An 11,551-nucleotide genomic window follows, 5' to 3' on the forward strand; every position below is an offset into this window, starting at 1 on the left:
GCCGCCGGCTCTCTACGACATCTACCAAGACAGAAGTGGCTCTGTTCCTCCCAGAGGAATAAACGTCCTCCTCTAGCTGTGCCGATGGTAACATTACTAGTTCTAGTTCTCGCTGATTACTGTCAACTTATTCGTATGCCCTATTATCATGTCATTATTCTGATTCTACCACGGATTGTTTCACTGTTACTGCTACTATTCAGTTGCTCTCTATATCCACTCGGCTCAGCAGCGTTTGAGATAGATCAGACCAGATCATCTACCTGTCTCTGCTCTGGACATTTTTTGGAGTGCACAAATTTTGCTTTTCTACTTGTGTCCCACGTGCTCATAATAATTATGACCCCAATCAGTTGTGAGCGCCGTAACACTCATACCAAACCGAACTGAAATTAGAAGATTTAATTTAATAGATAATACTATTGAAAGGGCACACCTTTCAGTACCAGCGGTCGCGTCCCCAGAGCACCTGATTCTGCTACAAAGAAGTTGTGTAGAAGACCGGACTGTACCCATTTTATCGAATTCACCCAGTCATCGTGTTGAAACATTGTGCTACCCACTCATCATGATCATCATTGCCTTTCTCACCCTGGATCAGGATATAGGCCACAGACAAACACTTTCTCACCCTGGATCAGGATATAGGCCACGAACAAACATTTTCCACCTTTCCCTATCCTGGGCGAGTCGTTTGATGTCACTCCATGTCTTCCCACTTTTATGTACATCCATTTCCATGACTCTTCTCCAGGTTCCACGTGGTCTTCCCCTTGATCTTTTACCCTGTGGGTTCCAATCTAACACTTTCCTTGTTATGCAGCTGCTTGCCTTCCTGCCCGCTCAGGCAGCACACCAGTTTAAAGCTAAATAAGTTCTGCTGCATCAGATGAAACATTATTTTTTCATCTACGACAGGGATCGCCCGAGATAAAATCGTTACTCAAAACTGACCTTAAAAATCATGCTTTGCTAAATTGTGTGAAATCAACGAAACGTAAGGGGCTCTTGTGGTCTAGAGGTTAGAGTGTTCGCCTCTCGTTCAATGGTCCAGTGCCCAAAATCCGGTTAGCAACGGAAAATATTATTCTGTAAAACTGTTTACTTTCACATCCTTTCCTGCTGCTCTCAAACCATGTTCTGTCGTCTGCTTTCGTCTCTTCTTTCTGTCCCCAACCCCTCACCTCTTTTGCCCCCTCCTCTGGGCTCCAGACTCTTTTTGCAGCCTTTCTGCTGCTACTCCTTGGCACCTTCTTACTGCTGTCTTTCAGCCACATCCCTGACCTTATGGTAGATAAGATCTACACCTAGCCTTCTCGGACATGGGTGAAAAATCTCTGAGGTCCCGAGTGCAAGTTGCGCACGTTAAAGATCACTTGGGGTCCAAAACCGAGAGTAGGCTTCGACCCACTGAAAAAGTTTAATGTGTCCCGTGCGCTCATAATGACCTAAGCAGTTGCGAGCACCGTAAAACACTTACAACACCCCCCAAAAAAACACACACAAAAAAACCACCACCAACAACAAAAAAACCAATAACAAAAAAACAACAACCAAAAAAAAAAAGCCAACAACAAACAAAACAAAAACACCAAAAACCTGAAATGTAAATGTGTGTCTCCGCCTGTATTGGAGTGCAGTATCATTGGTGGAATGGACATGCATTACATATCAAATGAATGCAATAAACACTGTTTTATTATAGTATTTTCAGACAGATGGCAAAACAGAGAACTCACAAATACCCCCAAAACTTGGACCTAACGTTAAATGTGCTCATTGGTAAATTTGGTTTACGAGCCTTTGATTTTGTGTAGAAAACCAACCGTTTTGGAGCATGTGCTGTTAGTTCGATTTTGGACATGATCATCTGTAACTGAGGAACAGAGACCACGAAACTGCCATGGTTTAGGGTGACCTGGCTGGAAAGAACAAATCCCCACTCGTACATTTCGATGGCTACCGGACTCGAAATCGTGAGGTTGTCGGTGGTCTAGTGGTTAGGCTACCGGACTCGAAATCGTGAAGTTGCGGGGTCGGGGGTTCGAGCCGCGGGCCCGACGTTTTGTCCTTGGGAAAGGCTCTTTACACGAATTTTCCTCACTTCACCCAGGTGGGAATGGGTACCCTGCTATTGACAGCGAAAGATCTTGTCTGTATGTTAGTGCTTTAGCGCCTATAAAATGGCCGCTTGCACTGTATGCTTCCCAGGAAGTTGAGGTTGTTTCAGAATGTTCTCAGGTCTTCTGGGGTAATAGTATAGGTTGTGAAGCGCATAGAGCTTGCTGTTGAGCTGGGATTTGCGCTATACATTATCGCTCATATGACCTTATGCAGTTGCGAGCGCCGTAAAAACTCTACTACTACTACTACTATTACAATCATCATTATCATTATTATTATTATTATTATTATTATTATTATTATTATTATTATTATTATCATTATTATTATTATTATTATTATTATTATTATTATTATTACAAATATCATTATTTGTATTATTATTATTATTGTTATTATTATTATTATTATTATTATTATTATTATTATTATTATTATTACTATTATTATTACTATTATTACCATTATCATTATTTGTATTATTATTATTATTATTATTATTATTATTATTATCATTATTATTATTACTATTATTATTAATATTATTATTGCTTTTTTTGAGGATTAACAACGCTCAAGTACTGGAACGTCACGTCCTATCCTCATTTCGTCGGCGTCTTTCAAGCAGACATCTCTTTATACCTGACAAAGCACCTTCTGACAAGGCCAGTGACTTCAGACAATTCTTGGAAAAGCAAATCTTGCAGACGACAGGGTGGTCATCAGTGTAAAGAGTCCCGATAAAAACCCTACAGGTAATATGTGGAGCCCCGTGAATCAGAAGCTGAAGGAAAGCGACTTTGCTCCCAGTTCAGACGTTTTGTTTGCTACTCTTTGTGGCATTAAGTGATGAAATGACAGATAATTCATTAAGGCATGAAATGACAGATAATTCATTAAGTGATGAAATGACAGATAATTCATTAAGGGATGAAATGACAGATAATTCATTAAGGGATGAAATGACAGATAATTCATTAAGGCATGAAATGACAGATAATTCATTAAGGGATGAAATGACAGATAATTCATTAAGGGATGAAATGACAGATAATTCATTAAGGCATGAAATGACAGATAATTCATTAAGGGATGAAATGACAGATAATTCATTAAGGCATGAAATGACAGATAATTCATTAAGGGATGAAATGACAGATAATTCATTAAGGGATGAAATGACAGATAATTCATTAAGGGATGAAATGACAGATAATTCATTAAGGGGTGAAATGACAGATAATTCGTTAAGGGATGAAATGACAGATAATTCATTAAGGGGTGAAATGACAGATAATTCATTAAGGGGTGAAATGACAGACAATTCATTAAGGGATGAAATGACATATAATTCATTAAGGGATGAAATGACAGATAATTCATTAAGTGATGAAATGACAGATGATTCATTAAGTGATGAAATGACAGATAATTCATTAAGTGATGAAATGACAGATAATTCATGAAGTGATGAAATGACAGATAATTCATTAAGGAATGAAATGACAGATAATTCATTAAGGGATGAAATGACAGATAATTCATTAAGGGATGAAATGACAGATAATTCATTAAGGGATGAAATGACAGATAATTCATTAAGGGATGAAATGACAGATAATGATGTCCAAAACTTAACACAGCCCAAGCCCAACGGGTCCGTCTTCTTCACTAAACCAATGCTTCTTAAACAAATTAATACTTTAGAGCACATGATATGTTCAGGTCCAAGTTTTGTGTGATATTTGTGACTACACTATTTCCCCATGTGTTTCAAAGTATCGCTATCGTTTCTTGTCAACAGAAACGTTCTCCACTCATTATATATATGCAATACATGTCCAGTTCACCAGTGTTGTGCACCTCAATACAAGCGCAAAGTATCATAATAAAATATCGTTTCTTTTCAATAGAAAAGTTCTCCATCCATTTGATAAATGCAATCCATGTCCATTCCACCAGTCTTGTGCACCTCAATACAAACGCAAAGACTCTTTTAGGTTTCTTTGATTTCCCCCAATTTTGCCAAGCATGGTTTCTTAAGGTCAAATTTGAGTGACCATATCTCGGGCGACTCTTGTGGTAGATGAAAAATCAAAGTGTCAAATGATGCGGAATATATTCAGTTTCAAACTGGTATGCTGCATCAGTGGGTGGCGCCATGCTTTAACACGATGATTGGGTGAATACATTTCCAAAATTCTTTTGGACGCCACTGTATATCCCACATATTGAAACTGCTGAACATATTTGTTCTTTTCACTTTCGCATATTACGTTACTGTGTGGGTATTAACAGTTATCGTAAGGAATTCGATATGATATGCGAGGCAGCGTGGTGGAATCAGGCTCTTGTCAAAATGATCAAAATAAAGAAACTTGCGTTTTTTGCACGTTTGTGAATTTTTATCGAATTTTTGTTTTTGACTCAACACCTTTCATGCCCATTAAAGAACTACTTTCTGTGTGAATTTTTCTGAAAAATGTTGATTAAAGGCACAAAAAATGTAAATTTTCAGTTACCACGGATTCTTAAGCTAAGGAAAAACCAATCTTTGGTGGCCATTTTCTCTCTAATTTTATCTCTGAAAACAGGTGACCTCTACCTCTTTCTTTCGCAAATATCTCGACTTGTATTCAAGATAAATGGATATTTTTTTCATCCATATAAAGACAAGTGAACAAGCTTTAAGATGATACCAATAACTCTACATGTCCAAAAATTGACGAGAGCCTGATTCCACGACGCTGCCTCACATATTTCTGGGTTTCTTAGGATACTGTAGAAAATCCCATGGAATGAAGTGACTTGAAACGAGATTGCCCTGAGAGAAGCCCAAGGGGGACGCTTACAAGTCTAAAAAAAACCCCTATCAATTAGGGAGAAAATGCCCAGTCTCTGACACTTGAATGGACATGAAAGATCTTGAGCATCTCAGTGGAGATGGAGACGAGACAACCGACAGAGACAGACCAAGAGCCACTTGCTTACCGGACTTGGTCAGACGCTGTTACATCTCCGTTTCCATTTTTTCAGCTCTCCTGATTTCTGCACTTCATCGACGTCAAGGAAAGTGGAGGAATTCTAAAAATAGCGGCAGTGCACAAAGTGGCACCCACTCGTCAAGAAGATCAGCAAATCGGAATAGCGACAAGCAAATTGCCAAAATGGTATTACTCATTGCTGTGGTGTTCATAATTTGCTATTCTCTCAAAAGCGCTTTTAGTCTGCTTAGCGTGTTCCTAGGTGAACTAAAAATAGGCAAAAAGTACCACAACGAAATTCTGATTGGTTTTTCTGTTAATCACGCTATGAAAACGGTATTATATAGGACTTTGGGGGTCCAGTACATACTTGATGCAGTCATACAGACTTCAACATAAGTCAAGGACCATATGGACAGATAGTTCTGATTTGCCAAAATTCGAAAAAAGACAGCTAGGAATGTTGAAACAATTTTTAACCCTGAAAGTGTTAATGTGTTAAACGGTGCGTACTGCAAAGCTTCCTAAAGAGGGAAAACCACCACGCGCAACACGAAAATCCACCGGGGATTTTAGCCAAATGTTCAAGTGGCCCTTCACTTATTTTGAAGTCTGTACTGAAGTTCTGAGTTTACGGAAAATTGTGTTACATCAGGGCATCATAATTCTATTGCTGGTGTAATTTTATCATTGATGACGCATATTATTTTCCTAAACTAGACCCAGGGGGCTCTCGTGGCCTAGAGGTTAAGGTGTTGTCCTCTCATTCAAAGGTCCCAGGTTCGAATCCGGGTAGGGACCGAAAAATTTTCTTCTTTAAAATTGTCTCCTTTTACCTCCTTTCCTGCTCTCTAGCAATGTTCTGTCGTCTGCTTTCGTCTCCATTTTCTGCCCCCACCCTCTCACCTCCATTGCCCCCTCCTCTAGGCTCCTGACTCTTTCTGCAGCCTTTCTACTGCTACTCCTTGGCTCCTTCTTACTGCTGTCTTTCAGCCACATCCCTGATCGTCTGGTAGGAAAGATCTACCTGCATGTTAGCAAACATTAGAGCTAAATAATGTGTCTGTTGATTTTTTCCTAAACGAAGTAGAAACATTTTAATGAATTTTTTCCTGAGGTAGTATTCACGTTTGCAAAAAATCCGTGAAAATCTACACCCAAACACCACCAACAAAAGTCTATTCCATATATATCAAACATTAAAAGAACAGATCTTTAGTATTACATCTTCTCTTCATTCAATGAAAATTCCATGAAGATTTGATGAAAAATGGTGGAGTTATTTAAAAATGTATGGAGAAAAATCGCGTTTTGAGAAAACGGCCGATAAAGAAAAATAGAATTTATTGACTTTATGAGGAAATAGTGGTGACAAACATGCCAGGTATGGGAAGAAATTAGGCTTTTGGGGGTCTTATGCAATGGAATAGTTGTAGGAAAGGCCGAGGAAGCTAAAAAAAATGCCTACAACTCAAATTCCATTATTTTGAACTGAATCGGGACTTTGGGGGTGTAGCCCCCCCCCCCCCCCTTAACCTACTGTGTATGCATTATGTGTTTACTTGTGTGTATTAGGTGTATTTTATTAACCTACAGTGGATTTATTTAATGCATTTTTGTTAAACTACTGTGTATGTATTCTATGTATTTTGTTAACATAATGGTGTATCTATTCAACGTAATTTTGTTAACATATGCTGTATCTATTCTATCTATTTTTTAACCTTCTGTGTTTGTATTCTTTACATTTTTGTTAACATATGGCGTATCTCTTCTACGTGTTTTGTTAACATATTATTATGGTGTGTGTATTCTAAGTATTTTGTTAAAATAATGGTGTATCTATTCTACGTATTTTTGTTTACATATTTATGGTGTATCTATTCTATCTATTTTTAACCCACTGTGTATGTATTCTTTACATTTGTGGTAACATATGGTGTATCTCTTCTACATATTTTGTTTACCTGCTGTGTATGTATTCTATAATATACTTTTGTTAACATATTATGGGGTATCTATTCTACGTATTTTGTTAACATATGGTGTATCTATTCTACGTATTTTTGCTTACATAATGCAGTATCTCTTCTATTTATTTTTAACCTACTGTGTATGTATTCTTTACATTTTTGTTAACATATGGTGTATCTCTTCTACATATTTTGTTTACCTACTGTGTATGTATTCTATCTATTTTTAAACCTACTGTGTATGTATTCTATATATCTTTGTAACATATTATGGTGTATCTATTCTACGTGTTTTGTTAGCCTACTGTGTATCTATTCTACGTGTTTTGTTAGCCTACTGTGTATCTATTCTACGTGTTTTGTTAGCCTACTGTGTATCTATTCTACGTGTTTTGTTAGCCTACTGTGTATCTATTCTACGTGTTTTGTTAGCCTACTGTGTATCTATTCTTCGTGTTTTGTTAGCCTACTGTGTATCTATTCTACGTGTTTTGTTAGCCTACTGTGTATCTATTCTACGTGTTTTGTTAGCCTACTGTGTATCTATTCTACGTGTTTTGTTAGCCTACTGTGTATCTATTCTATGTGTTTTGTTAGCCTACTGTGTATCTATTCTATGTATTTATGTTAGTTTAGTTAGTTTTAGTAGAAGTTTTACAGCGCTCGCAACTATATGAGGTCATATGAGCGCCAGAAGATTAGAGGTGTTACAAGAGAGTAACAAACATAAAAAGAAGGAGGGGGGATAAGGACGATAGATGTTGGATAGGAAAGAAGAAGCAAACCACACCAGAGCACGAACGGATTGTACATGTATTGTGTATATCCTTTCCTTGTTCAACAAGTGCTGAAGTTATTCACGTAACAGGGACAGCCGAAATTGTTTAAGACGTCCACGTAATGTCGAGGAGCGAAATGACCGTATTGAACAGGTGGCTGTCTTACACGGTGTCATTTTTATGGTAACAGAAAAAGTACAATAAACAAAAAAAGAAAGGAAGGAAGAAAGAAAGAAAGAAAGAAAGAAAGAAAGAAAGAAAGAAAGAAAGAAAGAAAGAAAGAACGAACGAACGAAAGAAAGAAAGAAAGAAAGAAAGAAAGAAAGAAAGAAAGAAAGAACGAAAGAAAGAAAAGAAAAAAAGAAAGAAAGAAAGAAAGAAAAAAAAGAACGAAAGAAAGAAAAGAAAGAAAGAAAGAAAGAAAGAAAGAAAGAAAAAAGAACGAAAGAAAGAAAGAATGAACGAAAGAAAGAAATAAAGAAAGAAAGGAAGGAAGAACGAAAGAAAGAAAGAAAGAAAGAAAGAAAGAAAGAAAGAAAGAAAGAAAGAACGAAAGAAAGAAAAGAAAGAACGAAAGAACGAAAGAAAGAAAGAAAGATCGAAAGAAAGAAAAGAAAGAAAAAAGAAAGAAAAAAAGAAAAAGAAAAGAAAGGAGGGGAGGGGGGAGGGTGGAAAGCGGCAGTTGCGACAAGTACAATGTAGTTGTCTTATACAGGTGACATACACACCGGTAGTTGTCTTATACAGGTGACATACACACCGGTAGTTGTCTTATACAGGTGACATACACACCGGTAGTTGTCTTATACAGGTGACATACACACCGGTAGTTGTCTTATACAGGTGACATACACACCGGTAGTTTCCACAAGCAGTTGTCTTATACAGGTGACATACACACCGGTAGTTTCCACAAGCAGTTGTCTTATACAGGTGACATACACACCGGTAGTTTCCACAAGCAGTTGTCTTATACAGGTGACATACACACCGGTAGTTTCCACAGTAGTTGTCTTATACAGGTGACATACACACCGGTAGTTTCCACAAGCAGTTGTCTTATACAGGTGACATACACACCGGTAGTTGTCTTATACAGGTGACATACACACAGATAGTTTCCAAAAGTAGTTGTCTTATACAGGTGACATACACACCGGTAGTTTCCACAAGCAGTTGTCTTATACAAGTGACATACACACCGGTAGTTTCCACAAGCAATTGTCTTATACAGGTGACATACACACCGGTAGTTTCCACAAGTAGGTGTCTTATACAGGTGACATACACACCGGTAGTTTCCACAAGTAGTTGTCTTATACAGGTGACATACACACCGGTAGTTTCCACAAGTAGGTGTCTTATACAGGTGACATACACACCGGTAGTTGTCTTATACAGGTGACATACACACAGGTAGTTTCCACAAGTAGTTGTCTTTTACAGGTGTCTTATACAAGTGACATACACACCGGTAGTTTCCACAAGCAATTGTCTTATACAGGTGACATACACACCGGTAGTTTCCACAAGTAGGTGTCTTATACAGGTGACATACACACCGGTAGTTTCCACAAGTAGTTGTCTTATACAGGTGACATACACACCGGTAGTTTCCACAAGTAGGTGTCTTATACAGGTGACATACACACCGGTAGTTGTCTTATACAGGTGACATACACACAGGTAGTTTCCACAAGTAGTTGTCTTTTACAGGTGACATACACACCGGTAGTTTCCACAAGTAGTTGTCTTATACAGGTGACATACACACCGGTAGTTTCCACAAGTAGGTGTCTTATACAGGTGACATACACACCGGTAGTTGTCTTATACAGGTGACATACACACAGGTAGTTTCCACAAGTAGTTGTCTTTTACAGGTGACATACACACCGGTAGTTTCCACAAGTAGTTGTCTTATACAGGTGACATACACACCGGTAGTTTCCACAAGTAGGTGTCTTATACAGGTGACATACACACAGGTAGTTTCCACAAGTAGTTGTCTTATACAGGTGACATACACACAGGTAGTTTCCACAAGTAGTTGTCTTATACAGGTGACATACACACCGGTAGTTTCCACAAGTAATTGTCTTATACAGGTGACATACACACCGGTAGTTGTCTTATACAGGTGACATACACACAGGTAGTTTCCACAAGTAGTTGTCTTATACAGGTGACATACACACTGGCAGTTTCCACAAGTACATATGTAGTTGTCGTATACAGGTGACATACACACCGGCAGTTGTCTTATACAGGTGACATACACACCGGTAGTTGTCTTATACAGGTGACATACACACAGGTAGTTGTCTTATACAGGTGACATACACACAGGTAGTTGTCTTATACAGGTGACATACACACCGGTAGTTGTCTTATACAGGTGACAAATTGTCATACTTCGGTGTTGGTGTGTAAACTTTTACTTTTTCTTAAGTCCTAGTGTACCTACAAGAACAACAGACAGTCAGACACCATTGCTGCAATGCTAGACAGAGTGAAGTTGAGGTCTATGATCGCCCACGCCAGTCGGCAAGGCACTGGATGATGATGATGAGGGTACCTACAATAACTTTATCTAAAAAGCAAACAAACAGTCTTTGATCCTCTTTGCTGATGTTTTCTTTATCAAATAAAATTTCTACAACTCTTCCACGAGTCTTACTTCCTGGATATACCACCATTGTTTTGCTTCTTGCTTTGATTGAGACTTGTCCTTCCACCCTGTTTAACATCATTCGTTCTTACCATCTCGTGTGTATTTTAAAAATGTCTTCTTTGCCTTTCTGATACCATGTTCTAACGACCTTCCAAATGAAGGTTCTGAAAGATAATTGGTCGCTTTTAAGCCCAGGGGGCTATCCCAAAAATGCTGTTTTGAGAAAATCGAAAGTAAAGCTTTTTGGCCCTAGATCAGTTTCTTTAAAAGACATGGAGAGTTTTCTCTATAATCAAACAAATATACACCAATGAAACCAAACTTCTCTTATGGGTCAATTCCCACTATTGGTGGAGGTCAAAATTTCAGGAAGCCCCCGAAATCTGGATTAGCCCGCTTGTCCTTAAAAGCGACCAATTTAGATTTTCATGTGCATGCCTACCGAGCGGGAAGTACAGACCTAGATAAATAAACCGCTTAACTATCTTATCTGAGAAATATTGATGGGTTTTCCGAATTTTCTGGAGATGTTGTAGCAATTGTTTCCAGTTGGTACCTATCTATGTGTTTCTTTTTTTTTCTTTCAAGGTTTTTATATTCTAAAAAAAATTGTAAGGTTTTACGGCGCTCGCAACGGCATAAGGTCATATGAGCGCCAAGGGATGGATGTCAAAAGAGAAGTCCAAACGGGGAATCAGGCTTTCTCTGTTAATCTCTCTAGCCTCAACAGCACAAAGTCTGCTTCAACTATCAAGGCACCCCGGAAATAGCAGTTTACAAGACAGTGACACACATACCAAAAAAGTAGAGGGAAAATGAAAATAATAAGGATGAGGAAGGAAAAAGCAGCAGTGTAACAAGTGAAGCCAGAGGGCTCGTGGCTCGTAAATATCAGGTGAAACGCCGCAAGGAGCGTAATTACAACTCGTACTGTTGGACACACCACTGTCCAGGTGAGCATCTCACCACTACCAGAGAGCAGCGTAATTATAATAATAAATAATAAATAGCATTTGT

At 38.3% G+C, this 11,551-nt stretch overlaps 1 long non-coding RNA gene across 1 annotated transcript; it reads left to right on the forward strand.

Annotated features, from left to right (window-relative positions):
- Positions 1-5,382, forward strand: LOC118478612. The gene is made up of 2 exons (XR_004859176.1): positions 1-87; positions 5,161-5,382. It is a non-coding gene; the product is annotated as an uncharacterized LOC118478612 (long non-coding RNA).
- The last annotated feature ends 6,169 nt before the right edge of the window (positions 5,383-11,551 follow it).

This window comes from Aplysia californica, unplaced genomic scaffold (genome assembly GCF_000002075.1).
Source record: "Aplysia californica isolate F4 #8 unplaced genomic scaffold, AplCal3.0 scaffold00738, whole genome shotgun sequence".
Taxonomy (NCBI): domain Eukaryota; kingdom Metazoa; phylum Mollusca; class Gastropoda; order Aplysiida; family Aplysiidae; genus Aplysia; species Aplysia californica.